This window comes from Rhinoderma darwinii, chromosome 1 (genome assembly GCF_050947455.1).
Source record: "Rhinoderma darwinii isolate aRhiDar2 chromosome 1, aRhiDar2.hap1, whole genome shotgun sequence".
Taxonomy (NCBI): Eukaryota; Metazoa; Chordata; class Amphibia; order Anura; family Rhinodermatidae; genus Rhinoderma; species Rhinoderma darwinii.
Genome location: NC_134687.1, coordinates 658184087 through 658205397, shown reverse-complemented (window position 1 = coordinate 658205397; position 21311 = coordinate 658184087).

Sequence of the window (21311 nt, the reverse complement as noted above, 5' to 3'; positions counted from 1 at the left end):
CTAGAGTATGTGGGCGTGGATTTATGTGGTAAATTAATAAACTCAGTAGTGTAATTCACCCCTGTGACGTGACCTGAGATCGGCGATCGGCACAGATTGGTGGCATAGCGGTGGGATAGTGTTATTGTTACTTACACTGTTAAAGACGTCAAGTGTTTTGTTTAAGAAATTAACCTTTGCACTTAAGGGCTGGAGTATCTTTGAAAATAATACAACAGTCCACAAGGAAGAACTCAGTGCATACTATTTGTCAGCTAACATACATACGTGCAAAACAGTTTCCCTTCCCCTTCTTGTTTTTCTTTTCTTTCTTTTATTTTGAAAAACCGCTGATAAGATGGCAAGGTGTATAGAAATAAGAGGAAAGATGAACTGCTAGTCCTCTGTGAGGAGAGAAGGCTGGACGGAACGAACAAAAGTAAAGCGGATCTGATCCAAGCGTTGGTGGCAGATGATACACAGCTCCACCATTCCGTGGGACCAGAGCAGGAAACTTCAGCCTCAGAGGAATGGACAGAAGACTCTAGTCAGGATCTGGCAGTACCAGGTCTCAAAACGGTATGGAGTCTTCTCTTTCTCTAATCCTCCAGCAGATGGGCAACTGTGATCCGAATATGCGGATGCAACTGGTGGTGCAAGAGCGCCAAGCAGAGCGAGAAGCTACACAACGCCAAGCATAGTTTGCAGAACATCAAGCGGAGCGAGAAGAACGCCATGCAGAGCGAGAGTACCAGCTCAAGTTATCCCAAATGCAGCTGCCAAGTGCTTCATCCTCACCTCAGGGTGAGTCCATGGGCACAATCAACCTTAAACCCTGTCTAGAGCGTTTCCCTGTAATGGAGAAAGACGGCGATCCGGACGTTTATCTGAAAGGTTTTTAAAAGGTCTGCAGACAATTCCAGCTGCCACCTGCAGACTGAGCTAAGTATTTGACTCCAGGGCTGAAAGGCAAAGCTCTGGAGGTGTTTGCAGCCCTGCCCACAACTATCGATCAAGATTATTAGGCTATTAAAAAGGCCTTAATCCAATGATTTAACCTCACCCCAGAGGTATACAGGAAGCGATTTATGGCTTTGCAGCACACGGGTGCTGACAGTTACTCAGACCTGGCCGATGGACTAAAGAACCACTTCAGGCAGTGGACGCAGGGATTAGCTGTCAACACTAGAGATGAGCGAACCGGGTCAACCGAAACCGGTTTCGGTCCGAACTTCCGGAAAAGTTCGGTTCGCAGCGAATCCGAACTTCATCGGGTTTGGCGAACCCGTTTTGACCGAACCCGGCTACATTTTGGCGCCTGCCACATGTTACATCTAAAATGGAGGATTTCACAAGATCACCTGACATCAGGCTACCCTATAATGCCTTGAAAACGGCTCTCCCAGCCAATTGGGAGGCAGCATAGGGGCGGGCTCAAGCCTGCAATAAAAGTCTATGCACGGAGCTCAGCGGCCATTTTACAGACAGGAGCTGTAGGGATAGCATCTCTGTGCAGTAAGGGAAAGCTTTAGGAATCTAAAAGGCAGGAATCCAGCAACCGAAGGGGCTCATCCACTACTCACTACTCAGCCAGTGTGTGAATACGCTTTTATAAGGGGCTCATCCCCGTTGCATCCAACTTGCAATACAGGCAGGCTTTGTAGCACTACAACGCCCAGCATTCCCTGAGTCAGTGCACAGTGGCTGATAGAAATTCTCATTCATTGCCATTTGGCAAGCAAGTGTCAGTGTGAATACGCTTTTAGAAGGGGCTCATCCCCGGCTGTTAACATAACAAACAAATAACAATCCAACTTGCAATACAGGCAGCCTTTGTAGTAGTAGTAGTACTACAAGGCCCAGCATTCCCTGAGTGCACTGCAGCGTGGTTGATAGAAATTCTCATTCATTGCCATTTGCCAAGCCAGTGTCAGTGTGAATACGCTTTTAGAAGGGGCTCATCCCCGTCCGTTAACATAACAAACAAATAACAATCCAACTTGCAATACAGGCAGCCTTTGTAGTAGACGTAGTACTACAAGACCCAGCATTCCCTGAGTGCACTGCAGCGTGGCTGATAGAAATTCTCATTCATTGCCATTTCCCAAGCCAGTGTCAGTGTGTGAATACGCTTTTAGAAGGGGCTCATCCCCGGCCGTTAACATAACAAACAAATAACAATCCAACTTGCAATACAGGCAGCCTTTGTAGTAGACGTAGTACTGCAAGGCCCAGCATTCCCTGAGTGCACTGCAGCGTGGCTAATAGAAATTCTCATTTATTGCCATTTGCCAAGCCAGTGTCAGTGTGAATATGCTTTTAGAAGGGGCTCATCCCCCAGGTTTTGATTCAACTTGCTGCACTCCAGCAGTGAAATGTCTGGTAAAAAAAAGCTTGTGAAAGGACGGGGTAGAGGAAAAAACACCCATGCCGTCTCCTCTTCCAGTCCAAATGTTGGATCTGTTGGTGCCAGACCCAGTACCAGCATTTGTGGCGCAAGACATGTGCCCAGTTCCACTAGTAGCAGCAGCCATATGCCTGCTGGTAGTAGTAGCATTATCAGCAAGCCAGACTTGTCCATCTCCTTTAGACAATACGGCCATTGTGGACTGGTTGGCTGGCTCGCGGTCATCTCAGCAGGAAGACTCTGACGATCTGGCTTCAAGCTGGATTCCAGATCCTCTACAGTTCCTTGGCACAGTGACAGTAGTAATATAGGTATTTCTAGTGTTTCCACTCCATCATCTATGTCTTCGCTCCCCCTTCCTAGCGGGAAGCCATCTTTCCTGAGAGTCCTAAGAGACATCTCCTCGGGTACGAAGGAAGATACTGAAAAACATAGTGATGATGATGATTTGTTTTCCGCGAGTCAGCCAACGGAGTGTGCTGCGGCGGTGGTGGAGGTGGAAGCGGTGTCCAAGACGCATAGCTGCGGTAGTGGGGGTGTTGGTGGTGGTAGCCGTGGTGGCAGACGCAGTAATGAGGGGGGGCATGGAGCCCTCCATGATGTCACATCACATTCACAACACAGTCACAGAAGTGGCGGGGATGATGAGGAAGGCTATGATGATGATGTTGTTTTAGACAGGACGTGGGAACCAGGTGACGAGGTGATGATGGCGTCAGAGGAGGAGGGTAGTAGTGGCGGCACTGGCCATGATAAACAGCCAAGCCGAGGTAGGGGCAGAAGTCAATCTGCAAAATGTTGCAGCAGTAGGGTCAGCTCAGGAGCCGGTGATGGCGACACTGATGCTGGTGTAGGCTCCCGAAAAAAGCCTGCCAGACAAGGGGCAAGCTCGGGTGGTGGTGGTGGTGGTGGACGTGGTACTACCTCTTTACGGTACTCTGCCGAGTGGCAATTTTTCTGTACCTTCCCGGAGGACGAAAACATGGCACAGTGCCGTATCTGCAAGCAGAAAGTAAGGCGTGGGCAGGGCAGCAATGTAGGAACTACCGCTCTACGTAAACACATGGAGCAGCATCACAAGGCCATGTGGGACAATCGACATGCCCCACCATCATCATGTACATCTAATGAAGATCCCTCTGCCGCTGCTGCTGCTGCTCCGAGTCCCTGTCATCTAAGTAGTAGCCAGGCCTTATCCACCATGTCGTTGTCATCATCATCATCATCACTGTCATCTAGTGCTCCTCTTACGTCCCGTCAGTTATCCATTACGGAATCGTTGTCCAATAAGCAACAATATATACCCAGTCATCCACTTGTCGTGCGGCTTAATTCACACCTGGCTAAGTTGTTGGTGGTGCAGTCGCTGCCGTACCACCTGGTCGACTCCGCCGGCTTCAAGCAATTGATGGCGTGCGCTCGGGCTAGGTGGCGAATACCTAGCCGACATTACTTCTCCAAAACAGCTGTCCCTGTCTTGCACAAGCATGTGGAGGAAAAGGTGTGCCAGTCCTTGCAATTATCCGTGTGCAGCAGGGTACATGCCACTGTCGACACGTGGAGCAGCAACTATGGGCAGTGACAGTACATGTCTTTCACGGCCCACTGGGTCAATATTTTGCAGTCCGATGCACCACCGCAGCAATGCCAGGCATTACCACCTCCACGCTTGTATCTTTCTGGTTCAACTCCGGACACCAGGCGCCTACCATCCTCCTCCTCCTACTCCTCCTCCTCCTCCTTGCCTTCCTCCTTGGAGGTTTTCCCGTCCCCGACAGGACACAGCGTATCTTCCACTCCTCCTCCCTCCTCTTTTCATAGGTGCAAGGTGAAGCGCCACAACGCTGACTTACACCTGCTGAGCGTGGGCCAGAAAAGCCACACAGGGCAGGAGCTGCTGCTGTGCATCAAGGAGGAAATCGCACGCTGGCTGTCTCCTCTGAAACTCACACTGGGCAATGTTGTCTCTGATAACGGGAAGAACGTTGTGGCTGTACTGCGTCAAGGTCACCTGACATACGCTCCTTGCAGGGCACATGTGATCAATCTGGTCATAACACGCTTCTTAAAGTTATATGTTGGTTTGAAGGGTGTGCTGGCCATGTCCAGGAGGGTTTGCGTTCGCTTTAGACGTTCGTATGCATTTAAGCACGCCCTCCTGGACTTGCAGCGTCAAAACAATCTCCCAGAACACAGCCTGATTTGCGACGTTCCAACACGCTGGAATTCCACCCTGCATATGTTGGACCATCTGTACGAACAGCGGTAAGCCGTGAATGATTTCCTGATGTAGCAGACGGGCAGCGTTTGGAGCCAGTGTAATTTCGAGCTCAGGCACTGGCAGCTGGTTAGAGACGCATGTCGCGTTTTGAGGCCCTTTGAAGAGGCCACACGATTTGTGAGCTGTGACGCTAGCGGAATGAACGATATTATACCACTGATATTCATTATGGAGCAAACGCTCACAGCGATGATTCAGCAAAGGATGGAGGAAGGATCACATCTGGCTATGGATGTTGAGGAGGAGGAGGAGGAGGAGGATGAGGAAACAGGACCTGAAGAGGAGCTGCATTTGGAGATGGAATCACAGGAAGGGATAGGGGACGTGGCAGCCGCACAACATGACAGTGATGGTGGTGATGACGAGTCTGACGACGACCTTGATGATGGACAACCATGGCAGTATGGGGCGGAGATGGAACCAACCGGGCCCTATGAAACGCTGGCCAGGATGGCGAGCTGTATGCTTCGTTACTTGCGCGCTGACTGTCGTATTGTTAGCATGAAGCAAAGAGATGAGTACTGGATAGCCACACTTTTAGACCCTCGGTATAAAGCCAGAATGGGGGAGTTTTTTGCGCCTTCTGAAAGGGAGGCAAAATTGGCTTATTATCGAGAGAAACTATGCAGCCAGCTTGTCACGGCTTTCAAACGGCAAACACCTGCTGCAAGCATGTCTGACCGGGGGGCCACTCTCCGCTCCCCACTGTCTCATCGTTCCACCGCCTCTGGCAGAGCTACCTCTGCAATAAGCGGCAGCAGCGGCAGCAGCAGCAGCCAATTCAGTTTGGAAAATTTGATGACAACATTTTTACATCCAATACCCCGACCTGACACACATCGTAGTCACCAAAGGGATGTTCACCATCACCAGGCGCAGCACCTAAACAACCAGGTTCACTCGTACCTGGACTTCTGGGTCAGCAGATTGGATCATTGGCAAGAACTGGCCCAGTTTGCCATGGGTGTACTGTCTTGTCCACCCTCCAGTGTAGCGTCAGATTGGGTATTCAGCGCGGCAGGGGGCTTCGTCACCCCTAAGCGAACAAGATTGTCCGCCAACAGCTTGGAAAATCTCACCTTTCTGAAAATGAATCAAGCGTGGATCGGTGAGGATTTTAAAACCCCTGTGCCTGATGCCACTGATTAGATCTGACATTGCTGCTGCTGCTGCCGCTGCCGCCTGCTACTGCCGCGTGCTACTACGGGATTCTGTCCTGTCCACTCTTTTTTTAATGTGCTGCTGCTACTACTACTACCACCCTTGCTGTCTGTGTTGGCTACCTCTACTACCACCAATACACCTCCACTGCCGTCTGCTACAAGCAGGCCTGCCCCACCACATGGCTTAGTCCTGTGACTGTCCAGTCTCTTTTTTTAATGTGCTGCTACTACTACTACTACTACTACTACTACTACTACTACTACTACTACTACTACTACTACTACTACCACCCTTGCTGTCCGTTGGCTTCCTCTACTACCACCAATACACCTCCACTGCCGTCTGCTACAAGCAGGCCTGAGTCCCGCCCCACCACAGGGCTTTGTCCTGTGACTGTCGTCCAGTCTCTTTTAATGTGCTGCTACTACTACTACCACCCTTGCTGTCTGTGTTGGCTACCTCTACTACCACCAATACACCTCCACTGCCGCCCGTCTGCTACAAGCAGGCCTGAGGCCTGCCCCACCACAGGGCTTTGTCCTGTGACTGTCGTCCAGTCTCTTTTTTTAATGTGGTGCTACTACTACTACCACCCTTGCTGTCTGTGTTGGCTACCTCTACTACCACCAATACACCTCCACTGCCGCCCGTCTGCTACAAGCAGGCCTGAGGCCTGCCCCATCACAGGGCTTTGTCCTGTGACTGTCGTCCAGTCTCTTTTTTTAATGTGCTGCTACTACTACTATTACCACCCTTGCTGTCTGTGTTGGCTACCTCTACTACCACCAATACACCTCCACTGCCGTCTGCTACAAGCAGGCCTGCCCCACCACAGGGCTTTGTCCTGTGACTGTCGTCCAGTCTCTTTTTTTAATGTGCTGCTACTACTACTACCACCCTTGCTGTCCGTTGGCTTCCTCTACTACCACCAATACACCTCCACTGCCGTCTGCTACAAGCAGGCCTGAGTCCCGCCCCACCACAGGGCTTTGTCCTGTGACTGTCGTCCAGTCTCTTTTAATGTGCTGCTACTACTACTACCACCCTTGCTGTCTGTGTTGGCTACCTCTACTACCACCAATACACCTCCACTGCCGCCCGTCTGCTACAAGCAGGCCTGAGGCCTGCCCCACCACAGGGCTTTGTCCTGTGACTGTCGTACAGTCTCTTTTTTTAATGTGGTGCTACTACTACTACCACCCTTGCTGTCTGTGTTGGCTACCTCTACTACCACCAATACACCTCCACTGCCGCCCGTCTGCTACAAGCAGGCCTGAGGCCTGCCCCATCACAGGGCTTTGTCCTGTGACTGTCGTCCAGTCTCTTTTTTTAATGTGCTGCTACTACTACTATTACCACCCTTGCTGTCTGTGTTGGCTACCTCTACTACCACCAATACACCTCCACTGCCGTCTGCTACAAGCAGGCCTGCCCCACCACAGGGCTTTGTCCTGTGACTGTCGTCCAGTCTCTTTTTTTAATGTGCTGCTACTACTACTACCACCCTTGCTGTCTGTGTTGGCTACCTCTACTACCACCAATACACCTCCACTTCCGCCCGTCTGCTACAAGCAGGCCTGAGGCCTGCCCCACCACAGGGCTTTGTCCTTTTACTGTCGTCCAGTCTCTTTTTTTAATGTGCTGCTACTACTACTACCACCCTTGCTGTCTGTGTTGGCTACCTCTACTACCACCAATACACCTCCACTGCCGTCTGCTACAAGCAGGCCTGCCACACCACAGGGCTTAGTCCTCTGACTGTCCAGTCTCTTTTTTTAATGTGCTGCTACTACTACTACTACTACTACTACTACTACTACTACTACTACTACCACCCTTGCTGTACGTTGGCTACCTCTACTACCACCACCAATACACCTCCACTGCTGTCTGCTACAAGCAGGCCTGAGGCCTGCCCCACCACAGGGCTTTGTCCTGTGACTGTCGTCCAGTCTCTTTTTTTAATGTGCTGCTACTACTACTACCACCCTTTCTGTCTGTGTTGGCTACCTCTACTACCACCAATACACCTCCACTGCCGTCTGCTACAAGCAGGCCTGCCCCACCACAGGGCTTTGTCCTGTGACTGTCGTCCAGGCTCTCTTTTTAATGTGCTGCTACTACTACTACCACCCTTGCTGTCTGTGTTGGCTACCTCTACTACCACCAATACACCTCCACTCCCTCCCGTCTGCTACAAGCAGGCCTGAGGCCTGCCCCACCACAGGGCTTTGTCCTGTGACTGTCGTCCAGTCTCTTTTTTTAATGTGCTGCTACTACTACTACCACCCTTGCTGTCTGTGTTGGCTACCTCTACTACCACCAATACACCTCCACTGCCGTCTGCTACAAGCAGGCCTGCCCCACCACAGGGCTTAGTCCTGTGACTGTCCAGTCTCTTTTTTTAATGTGCTGCTACTACTACTACTACTACTACTACTACTACTACTACTACTATTACTACTACTACTACTACTATTACTACTACTACTACTACTACTACTACTACTACTACTACTACCACCCTTGCTGTCCGTTGGCTACCTCTACTACCACCACCAATACACCTCCACTGCTGTCTGCTACAAGCAGGCCTGAGGCCTGCCCCATCACAGGGCTTTGTCCTGTGACTGTCCAGTCTCTTTTAATGTGCTGCAACTACTACTACCACCCTTGCTGTCTGTGTTGGCTACCTCTACTACCACCAATACACCTCCACTGCCGTCTGCTACAAGCAGGCCTGCCCAACCACAGGGCTTTGTCCTGTGACTGTCGTCCAGTCTCTTTTTTTAATGTGCTGCTACGACTACTACCACCCTTGCTGTCTGTGTTGGCTACCTCTACTACCACCAATACACCTCCACTGCCGCCCGTCTGCTACAAGCAGGCCTGAGGCCTGCCCCACCACAGGGCTTTGTCCTGTGACTGTCGTCCAGTCTCTTTTTTTAATGTGCTGCTACTACTACTACCACCCTTGCTGTCTGTGTTGGCTACCTCTACTACCACCAATACACCTCCACTGCCGTCTGCTACAAGCAGGCCTGCCCCACCACAGGGCTTTGTCCTGTGACTGTCGTCCAGTCTCTTTTTTTAATGTGCTGCTACGACTACTACCACCCTTGCTGTCTGTGTTGGCTACCTCTACTACCACCAATACACCTCCACTGCCGTCTGCTACAAGCAGGCCTGCCCCACCACAGGGCTTTGTCCTGTGACTGTCGTCCAGTCTCTTTTTTTAATGTGCTGCTACTACTACTACCACCATTGCTGTCTGTGTTGGCTACCTCTATTACCACCAATACATCTCCACTGCCGCCCGTCTGCTACAAGCAGGCCTGAGGCCTGCCCCACCACAGGGCTTTGTCCTGTGACTGTCGTACAGTCTCTTTTTTTAATGTGCTGCTACTACTACTACCACCCTTGCTGTCTGTGTTGGCTACCTCTACTACCACCAATACACCAATAAAAAGGGTCAAGTTTTGGAGGGCTTGTCAAAAGCCATTGCTTGTTGCTTTTACATCCATGTATGGAAGAACCCCGGCAGGCATCTGCCAATAAAAAGGGTCAATTTTTGGAGAGCTTGTCAAAAGCCATTGCTTGTTGCTTTTACATCCATGTATGGATGAACCCCGGCAGGCATCTGCCAATAAAAAGGGTCCATTTTTGGAGGACTTGTCAAAAGCCATTGCTTGTTGCTTTTACATGCATGTATGGAAGAAACCCGGCAGGCATCTGCCTATAAAAAGGGTCAATTTTTGGAGGGCTTGTCAAAAGCCATTGCTTGTTGCTTTTACATCCATGTATAGATGAACCCCGGCAGGCATCTGCCACCTTAAAGGGTCAATTTTTTGAGGGCTTGTCAAAAGCCATTGCTTCTTCTTTTACCACCTTATATGTATGAACCCTGGCAGGCATCAGCCGCCTAAAATGGTTAATTTTTGTACCTTTTTTAACAATGCATTAAGCATACAACATGCCCAAGTGTAGTGGTTTCTGTTAGTTATCACCGTGTCCCATCCGTTTTCCTATAGCCACACATGTTGGCGTAACTTTGACACTAACTTTGCCTTAAAGACAGCTCAAACGTACTTGGATACACTCATGGGTGACCTAAGAGTGTTATACAGGGCTTCTAGGGCTTTTAAACAGTGTTATACACGATTTTTAGGGGCTTTCTTGTATTACAGGTTCGGTCAGAACTAGTTCGGTCCGAATCGAACTTTTTCACGAAATTTGGCGAACCTGCCGAACCGAATTTTTTATAAGTTCACTCATCTCTAGTCAACACCTTTGAAGATTTGGAGGATCTGATGATCCTGGACCAGTTTCTCCACACATGTCCTATGGAAGTACGACAGTTTATTTTGGACCATGAGCCGAAGACTCTGGATAAAGCTGCCCAGATAGCGGATGTATATAACGCCAACAGAGCGCCAGAGGCGCAAAAGCCTGCTATTCCAGGCTGGAAAGGGGGAAAGCCCCCTATTAACACTTTTTCCCCTATTCGCAGATCACCAGGAGGTGTTGCCCCTGCCCCACTTCCCAGGCCTGCTATTGATAACCGCAGGTGTTTTGGATTCAACCAAGTAGGGCATATCAGCACTGCTTGCCCAGAGAAGAGGAAAACCACCCCTTTGTCCAAACCATCTATTTTGTCCCCAGCATTTTTGTTTGTGGGTGGGAGGGAGAGGGCATCTAGTGACAATTTACAAGTGGTCACTGTGGGCAAGACGGTCACCATGGGACTGAGGGACACTGGTGCCGAAATGACTCTTGTCCACCCAGAGCTTGTTTCTTCAGAAGACATTATCCCAGGAAAAACTCTAACTGTTTCTGGAGTTGGTGGTCTGATCCCGGCCTTACCCATGGCACGAGTTTACCTGGATTGGGGGCGGGAAGAGGGATGATGGATGTGGGAGTGACGGATAAAATCCCCACTAATATGTTACTAGGAACCGATCTGGGGCATTTAGTCTCCAGATATATTTCTTCAGACCATGAGGAGGACTCTAGCGTACTTGCTGCCCCATGTGTGTCACCGCAGGTAGTATATGGTAATAATGAAACTGTCAATACTATGGAATGTGATGACCCTGTGTCCAGCAATGTTATAGAATTACATAATGTTACTGTGCTTAGTGATAACCTAGACTCATCTAACAATGCATTGGATATAGACTGTATAACTAGCAATGATGTAGGATGTGGTGATTGTATAGCGTCAGATAATGATTTGTGTGGAGATTTAGTAGCGGGAGACGTCATAAACATGCATGAAATCCCTGTCACATCCACACACACACACCAGTTCACCAAGACGGGGAGAAGGTTGTGTCCATTTCTCCTGTAACACGCAGTCAGGGTGCCTGTAACACAAACCTGTGTCTGGGTTCTGGGCCCCCTACTGTGTCTGCTACAGAGGAAGCAGGGACAGCTGACAGCCCACAGACAGCGGCAGAAGTCAGTCAGAATGTGTTGTTATCAGCCAGTACAGACGCAGAATGTCACTTGTTTCAGACGGCCCTACGCACTGACGATAGTCTGCAGTAGCTGCGACAGCTGGCTGACCGGACCCCAGAGGAGGGGGACACTGAAAAAATAACCTGGGACCAGGGGAGGCTGTATAGACAAAGTGTTTCCACTGACCCCGAGCAGGATGTATTAATAGACAGGCAACTAGTGGTGCCACGTCAGTTCAGGGAACAACTCCTGCGGGTGGCTCATGAGATACCACTAGCTCGTCACCTAGGGATAAGTAAGACTAAGAGTAGTTTAAAACACAACTTTTACTGGCCTGGGGAATGATGTGACAGATTACTACCGTTCCTGTATTGTGTGCCAAAGGATGGGGAAGTCGGGACCTGTGCACCGGGCCCCCCTCATTCCCTTGCCCATAATTGATGAGCCTTTTTGACGAATTGCTGTGGATCTGGTAGGGCCCTTGGCTATACCCAGCAGTTCTGGAAAGCACTTTATCCTGACGGTAGTGGATTATGCCACACGTAACCCAGAAGCCATAGCATTATCCTCCATCAGGGCTGATAAGGTAGCAGACGCCCTTCTGACCATATTTTCCTGTGTAGGATTTCCCAGGGTGATGCTCACAGATCAGGGGACCCAGTTTATGTCTAATTTGATGCAGTGCCTCTGTAAGAAAATACAGGTGCAACACCTGGTGGCCAGCCCTTACCATCCTCAGACTAATGGTCTGTGTGAAAGGTATAACGGGACCCTCAAGCAGATGCTACAAATGCTTGTGGAGTCCCAAGGGCGAGACTGGGAGCGTTATCTCCCGCACCTGCTATTTGCTTACAGAGAGGTACCGCAGGCATCAACCGGTTTCTCACCCTTTGAGCTACTGTATGGAAGGAGGGTACGGGGACCCCTAGATCTCATGAAAGAAGCATGGGAGGGAGAATTGGTTACACCCGAGGTCTCTGTGATTGATTATGTCCTGAAATTCAGAGAGAGGATGCAGGAACTGACAGGCCTAGTACATGAGAACATGGTGCAGGCACAGGCAAGTCAGAAGAGGTGGTATGATAGAAATGCCCGAGAGAGTGTATGCGGTGGGTCAGAAGGTATGGGTAATGGTCCCTATGACCCAAAACAAACTCCAGTCGGCATGGGAAGGCCAATATCCCATTCATCAATGCCTCAACGATGTGGACTACGTAGTCACAATCGATCATGTTCGCAAGAAACACAAATTTTTCATGTGAATATGATCAAGGCACATTATGACCGGGATATGTGCGCTCTGCCAGTCTGCAGTTTGCCAGAGGAGGGAGAAAGTGAAACACTGCTGGATTTAGTGGCTTCAGCAAAGGAGATAGGATCCATTGAGGATGCCGTAGTTAATTCACAGCTGTCTGAGGGTCAGAAGTCCCAGCTGCAGGAGGTACTTAACCCCTTCCTTGCCACTTTTACAGGGAGACCTGGGAGAACTCCGCTAGCAACTCACAATGTAGACACGGGGGATCACCAACCTGTTAGGCAAGCAGCTTATAGAGTTTCCCTAGAAGTAAGGGCTGACATGAAGAAGGAAATAGAGGAAATGTTAGGGCTGGGCGTGATCCAGGAGTCTCAAAGTGCCTGGGCATCACCTGTAGTGCTTGTCCCCAAAAAGGACAATACAACACGATTTTGCGTGGACTACAGGAAGTTGAATACCATCACTGTGTTTGATGCATATCCAATGCCCCACATAGATGAGCTTTTGGATCAGCTAGCCAGTGCCCGGTACCTAACAACCTTGGATTTAAGTCGGGGGTATTGGCAAATCCCTGTGTCCGTGGAAGCACAGGAGAGGTCCGCTTTCATCACCCCCTTTGGACTCTATGAGTCCAAGGTAATGCCCTTTGGTATGAAAAATGCTCCTGCCACATTCCAGCGCTTGGTAAACAAGCTGTTAGAGAAGTTTGAAAGGTTTGCTGTCGCTTACCTGGATGACATTGCTGTATTCAATCAGACCTGGGAGGATCACCTGACCCCCCTGTCGCAGGTGCTCAGGCGTATCCAGGATGCAGGACTGACCATCAAGCCTGGAAAGTTTCAGATAGGCATAACCGAAGTGCAGTACCTCGGGCACATGGTGGGTGGAGGGACACTAAAGCCAGAGCCAGGGAAGGTAGATGCAATTTCCACCTGGCCCACTCCTAAGACCAAAAAACAGGTTATGTCCTTTTTGGGGACCGCAGGATACAATAGAAAGTTTGTTCCTAACTATAGTTCCCTAGCAAAACCTTTGACAGACCTCACAAAGAAGAAACAACCTCAAAAATAATTAATTGGACTGCCGACTGCGAGAGTTCTCTGTCAGCTTTAAAAGCTTCCCTTGCTAGCTCCCCAGTCTTGCAAAGCCCGGATTTTACTCGCAAGTTTGTGGTGCAGACTGACGCCAGGGCCTATGGGCTAGGCGCAGTGCTCAGCCAGCTAAATCCAGTAGGGCATGAACATCCAATAATGTATTTGAGCAGAAAGCTTCTACCGAGGGAGGTGGCCTATGCCACTTTAGAGAAGGAATGTTTGGCCATTGTATGGGCCTTGCAGAAATTACAGGCATACCTCTATGGGCACAGATTTACAGTAGTGACTGACCACAACCCACTTAGTTGGTTGCACAGGGTGACAGGTGATAACAGGAAGCTGCTGAGATGGAGTTTAGCCTTGCAACAATATGATTTCACTATCCAGCACAAAAAGGGCAGTGAGCATGGCAACGCAGATGGGTTATCGCGCCAGGGGGAAGCTGCGGAGATCGGCTTGGTATATTGATGGCTATATCAATGATCCCATGCCATGTCTTAAGGGGGAGGTGTGGTGTTATAGGTAATATCATCAAAAGTAGATTATTAGGAGGTCAGTTCATAACTCCTTCTGACACAGAAGATACAACTGATTTACATAAGAAATGCAGATCTTTGGCCATCAAAGGACGTCCACTGTCTGACAAATGTTTAATTGGCCCTTTCCTCACCAAGGTGCGAGATGTGCTGATTAAGAATTTGTCACCAGGGCCTGTATCTGGCCTTAGATAGCATTCTCACCCAGAGTTAGAAGTAATTGCCCCAAACATCCTGACCAAACATCTAAAGCTATGCAAATTGGATGCCTGTGGTGTGTCTGCCTGTGGACCAGGAGAAACATGTGACAATGGCTTATGTTCAAAGAAAGTATGATACATCAAGGAAAACCCCATCATAATTGATATTTGTAGTGACCCACATAGCTAGTTATGATCAAGGGAAATAGCCCTCACATATATGTCAAATTCAGATCCCTACACTCAGAGGAACTACCTGGGATTGGCTATTGGCTAAAAACATGGGCCTATTATAGTGGTGTTTGATATTTCCTGGTTGGTAAATGTCTGCACAGGTGAATGCAGATAATATTATATTTCTAGGGGATTCCTGCAAGGACACATGACCACTTATATGGTTCTCTATAGAAATACAACTGTGTAATGGGAGGGGTACACCTCCTCTCAGTGACATCACCAGCCAGTGAACTGGAGGGAAAAAACTGAGTTTAAAATGCCATGAGAAGTGAGGATCAGTGTCAGTCGTTGGGGATCCATATCTCGGTTGGAGTGACTGCCCATATTTTCATCTGTCCCCACAGCCAGGATATCACTGCTGTACATCAGTAAGGTTTTGTTCTGTTTCTTTTATCCCTTTTATTTTCATAAACTGTTTAATTGCATTGTAACTGTATGTATATTTTTCATCTTTTAATCTGACACCTATTTTTTGTATTGCACTGCACTATTGTGTATTAAATCTGAAATATTTATAAGTCTCTTCCTTGTAGTCTTACAGAACTTAATCTTCCGAAGGTGAGGAACGTTACCTGTATTTTTTGTTCAATTTAGATAACCTATGTTATAGGAACTGGTGTTAAAGGAACATAGAGACATAGACCCCTATTGCCTAGATAAGTATAGGTGGTGGTAGCATACTGTGGTATAAATTATTGGGGGGTTGGAAACCTATGTGAGTAATTTAGCATAATCCTGTCATCTAGAGTAGGTGGGCGTGGATTTATGTGGTAAATTAATAAACTCAGTAGTGTAGTTCACCCCTGTGACGTGACCTGAGATCGGCGATCGTCACAATGTTCTCTAATGATCACTGTCTTATGTGATAATTATTGTATAGTTAGTTTTGAGGACGGGAATACAAGTATGTGCATGTTCTTTACTTATCACTGTCTTATGTGATATTTTTTGTATAGTTAGTATTGAGTACAGGAATACAAGTATGTGTATCTTCTCTACTGATCACTGTCTAATGTGTTATTTATTGTATATTGATATGTGAGTACAGCACTACAAGTATGTGCATGTTCTCTACTGATCACTGTCTTATGTTATATTTTATAGTAAGATGAGAGTACAGGAATAAAAGTAAGTGCATGTTCTTTACTGATCACTGTCTTATGTGATATATATTATACAGTTAGATGTGAGTACAGGAATACAAATAAGTACATGTTCTCTAATGCTCACTGTCTTATGTGACATTTATTGTATATTAAGATTTGAGTACAAGAATACAAGAATGTGTATGTTCTCTACTGATCCGTCTTATGTGATATTTATTGTATAGTTAGATGTGAGTACAGGAATACAAGTATGTGTATATTCTCAAAGGATCACTTGCTTAAGTGATAATTATTGTATATTTTGATGTGAGTACAGGAATACAAGTATGTGTATGTTCTCCACTAAAAATCATCTTATGTAATATTTAGGGTATAGTTAGATGTGAGTACGGGAATACAAGTGTGTATGTTCTATATTGATAACTGTCATATGGGATATTTATTGCATGGTAAGATGTGAGTATCGGAATACAAGTATGTGCATGTTCTCTACTGATCACTGTCTTATGTGATATTAATTGTATAGCTAGATGTCAAAACAGGAATACAAGTATGTGCTTGTTCTCTACTAATCATGCCTTATGTGATATTTATTTTATAGTTAGATAAAAGTACAGGAACATAAGTACGGATGTAGCCATCTTTAACTTGCTGCAGTGTGATATCACACAACAAAAGCCATTAAAAAGTAATTGAAAAGTCAAAATAAGGGATCTAGCCACTGTTTATTTAATGAATTAAAAGTCAAGGTAAAGACAGCCAAATTTGTATCTGCATGTTCTCTACTGATCACTGTCTTATGTCATTTTTATTGTATAATTAGATGTGAGTACAGGAATACAAGTAAGTATAGGTTCTCTACTGATCAATGTCTTATGTGATTTTTATTGTGCAGTTAGATGTGAGTACAGGAATACAAGAATGTGCATGTTCTCTACTGATCACTGTTGTATGTGATATTTATTGTATAGTTAGATGTGAGTACAGGAACGTAAGTACGGATGTAGCCATCTTTAACTTGACTCTGATTACTTGCTGCAGTGTGATATCACACAAAAAAGCCATTGAAAAGTCATTGAAAAAATTAAAAAAAAATGGATCTAGCCACTGTTTATTTAATGCGTTAAAAGTCAAGGTAAAGACAGATAAATCTGTATGTGTATGTTCTTTACTGATCACTGTCTTTTGTGATATTTATTGTATAATTAGATGTGAGTACAGGAATACAAGTAAGTATAGGTTCTCTACTGATCAATGTCTTATGTGATATTTATTGTACAGTTAGATGTGAGTACAGGAATACAAGAATGTGCATGTTCTCTACTGATCACTATCGTATGTGATATTTATTGTATAGTTAGATTTGAGTATAGGAATACAAATAAGTGTATATTCTCTACTGATCACTGTCTTATGTTATATTTAATTTATAGTTAGTATTGAGTACTAGAATACAAGTATCTGCATGTTCTCTACTGATCCTTGTCTTATGTGATATTTATTGTATTTGAAGATAAGTACAGGAATACAAGCATGTGCATGTTCTCTACTGATAACTGTCTAGTTAAATGTATGTAGGGGACTACAAGTATGTGTATGTTCTCTACTGATCACTGTATTATGTGATAGTTATTGCAAAGTCAGTATTGAGTACTGCAATACAAGTATGTGTATGTTCTATACTGATCACTGTTTAATGTAATATTTATTGTATATTGAGATGTAAATACAGGAATGCAAGTTTGTGTATATTCTCTACTAATCACTGTCTTATGTGATATTTATTGTATAGTTAGATGTGAGTACAGGAAAACAAGTATATGTATGTTCTCTACTTATCACTGTCTTATGTGATATTTATTGTATAGTTGGTATTGAATACAGGAATACAAGTATGTGCATGTTCTCTACTGATCACTGTCTTATGTGATATTTCTTGTCTAGTTGGTATTGAATACAGGAATACAAGTATATGCATGTTCTCTACTGATCACTGTCTTATGTGATATTTCTTGTATAGCTTGATGTGAGTACAGGAATACAAGTATGTGCATGTTCTCTACTGATTTTCGTCTTATGTAATAATTATGGTATAGTTAGATGTGAGTACGGGAATACTAGTGTAATGCTGGGGTAGGGAGACAGACAGGTGAGCCCTAATATACCCGCCACTCAGTCCCTGCCTACTTGCACGGTCCGTCCTAGGCGACGGCATACAACTGGGCGACGATCCCTACGCTCAATAAGTGCACAACAGACAAACAGACAAGGGTACACAGAAGCTAAGGGAAATCGGGCAGTTGCCCACGGCAACACCGTGAGGAACAAGAGTAGTGAACGAGCCGAGTCAAACCAGGAGTGTACAAGGTACCAAACGCAGAGCAGGAGAGTAGTCAGTAAAGCCAGGGTCAAATATGAAGCAGAGGACTAATAGTACAAGCAGCAGCAGAGCCAGGAAACAGGCAGAATCAGAGGCAAAGGAGGAGCAGGAAATGAAGGTATAAATAGACGGAGGGCGGGAGCTAGCTCCGTCTGGCCAGGTTGTGACAGACTCTCCCAGCCTGAGTGGTAGAAGATGGAGTCACTCTATCAGACTTAGGAGCAGGTGCAGACTGATTACCAACAGGCGTCGACACAGAAGCTGTGTCTGGCAGATCCTTTACAGTATCCCCCCTTTTATGAGGGGCCACTGGACCCTTTCTAGATGGACCTGGCTTGTTGGTGAACCGAAGAAGGAACCTCCTGAGCAATACCCCCGCGTGAATATCCTGGGCGGGTAACCAAGTCTTCTCCTCAGGCCCGTATGGACCAGGTACTGGAGGGAGCCTTGGACCATCCTGCTGTCCACAATCTTGGCCACCTCGAATTCTACGCCTTCAGGGGTGAGAACAGGGACCGGAGGTTTCCTTGAGGGAGCCAAGGACGGGGAGCAGCATTTAAGGAGGGAGGCATGAAACACATCGTGTATTCGAAAAGACGGGGGTAACTCCAGTCGGAAGGAGACAGGGTTAAGGCATTCAAGGACCTTGTACGGCCCTATATAACTGGGAGCAAATTTTTTGGATGGGACTTTAAGGCGCAAATTTTTAGAAGACAGCCACACCAGATCCCCAACCACAAACAAGGGGTTAGTAGAACGTCTTCTATCTGCCTGAGTCTTTTGTATGCTCTGGGACGCCTCTAGGTTCTTCTGAACCTGGGCCCAGACTGTGCCCAGTTCCTGATGAATGACATCTACCTCGGGATTGTTGCAACCACCAGGTGAAACGGAGGAGAACCGTGAATTGAACCCAAAATTACAGAAAAAGTGGAGACCCCTGACGAGTTACTGACCCGGTTATTAAGGGAAAATTCGGCGAGGGAATATGAAGGAGACACAATCATATTGACAGTCAGAGATAAAACACCTTAAATATTGTTCTAGAGACTGATTAGTCCTCTCAGTTTGGCCATTAGTTTCAGGATGGAAGGCCGAGGAGAAGGACAGATAAATCTACAACTTTTTACAGAAGGCTCTCCAAAACAATGAAACAAACTGTACCCCTCTGTCAGAAACAATATTGACAGGAACCCCATGGAGAAGCAGGATGTGTTTAACAAACAAGGTAGCTAACGTCTTTGCATTGGGTAGTTTCTTGAGGGGCACAAAGTGACACATATTACTGAAGCGGTCTACTACAATCCACACCACCGACTTGCCTTGATATGGAGGCAGATCGGTGATAAAATCCATGGAGATATGGGTCCAAGGTCTCTGGGGAATGGGCAAAGAACATAGTAAGCCCGCTGGTTGGGACCTGGGAGTCTTGGACCTAGCACAAATTTCACAAGCGGCGACGTAGGCCTTAACGTCTTTAAGCAACCCAGGCCACCAATAGTTTCTGGCAATGAGGTGCTTGGTACCCAGGATGCCTGGATGGCGAGATAGTGCAGAGTCATGATTTTCCCTGAGTACCCTTAGCCGGAATTGCTGGGGAGCAAACAGCTTGTTCTCAGGAAGGTTCCCGGGAGCTGAACCTTGATCAGCCGCAATTTCAGAGACTTAGTCAGAATCAACAGAGGATATTATTATACCTGGGGGCAAAACACAAGCAGGATCCTCCTCCGAAGGAGGGCTGGCCATGAAGCTACGCGACAGTGCATCAGCTTTAATATTTTTAGACTCAGCCCTATAGGTGACCAAAAAGTTGAATCTAGTAAAAAATACGCCCATCGACCTTGTCTCGGGTTTAGCCTCTGGGCAGATTCTATGAAAACCATATTCTTGTGGTCGGTAAGGACCGTTACCTGGTGCCTAGCCCCCTCCAGGAAGTGGCGCCACTCTTCAAATGCCCATTTAATGGCTAAGAGTTCGCAGTTGCCAATGTCATAATTACTCTCAGTGGGCGAGAACTTCCTGGAGAAGTAGGCACAGGGACGGAGATGGGTGAGGGACCTGGTACCCTGGGACAAGACAGCACCCACTCCCACCTCGGAGGCGTCAACCTCCACGATGAATGGCTCCATTTGGTTAGGCTGAATCAGCACTGGGGCCGAGATAAAGCACTTCTTAAGGACCTCAAAAGCCTGGACAGCCTCTGGAGGCCAGTGGAGGAGATCAGCACCTTTGCGAGTAAGATCCGTAAGAGGCTTAGCAATGACCGAGAAGTTAGCAATAAATCTCCTGTAATAATAAGCGAACCCCAGGAAGCACTGTAACGCCTTCAGGGAGGCAGGTTGGACCCATTCAGCCACAGCCTGCACCTTGGCGGGGTCCATGCGGAATTCATGAGGAGTGAGGACTTGACCCAAAAATGGTATCTCCTGCACCCCAAATACACATTTTTCGGCTTTAGCAAACAGTTTGTTTTCCCGAAGGGCCTGGAGCACCTTATTGACATGCTCAATGTGGGAGGACCAGTCCTTGGAAAACACAAGTATGTAATCAAGGTACACTACAAGAAATACCCCCAGGTAGTCTCTTAAAATCTCATTTATGAAATTCTGGAAGACCACGGGAGCATTACAAAATCCAAACGGCATGACGAGGTATTCGAAATGACCTTCGGGCGTGTTAAACGCAGTCTTCCACTCATCCCCCTCTTTGATGCGGATAAGGTTATAAGCCCCCAGTAGATCAAACTTAGAGAACCATTGGGCCCCCTGAACCTGATTGAAGAGATCAGGAATCAAAGGAAGGGGATACTGGTTCCTTACAGTGACCTTATTCAAGTTTCGGTAGTCAATGCACGGCCTAAGACCACCATCCCTCTTCCCTACGAAGAAGAAGCCAGCACCTACCAGAGAAGTAGAGGGGCGAATGTAACTCTTGGCCAGGCATTCCTGGATATACTCTCTCATGGCTTCACGTTCGGGACAAGAGAGATTAAATATCCTACCCTTAGGGAGCTTAGCTCCTGGTACCAAATCGATAGCGCAATCGTATTCTCTATGAGGAGGAAAAACTTCGGAGGCCTTTTTAGAAAAAACATCAGCGAAGTCCTGAACAAACTCAGGTAGAGTGTTCACCTCCTCATGGAGAGAAATAGAATTAACAGAAAAACATGATGTCATGCATTCATTACCCCATTTGGTAAGATCCCCAGTATTCCA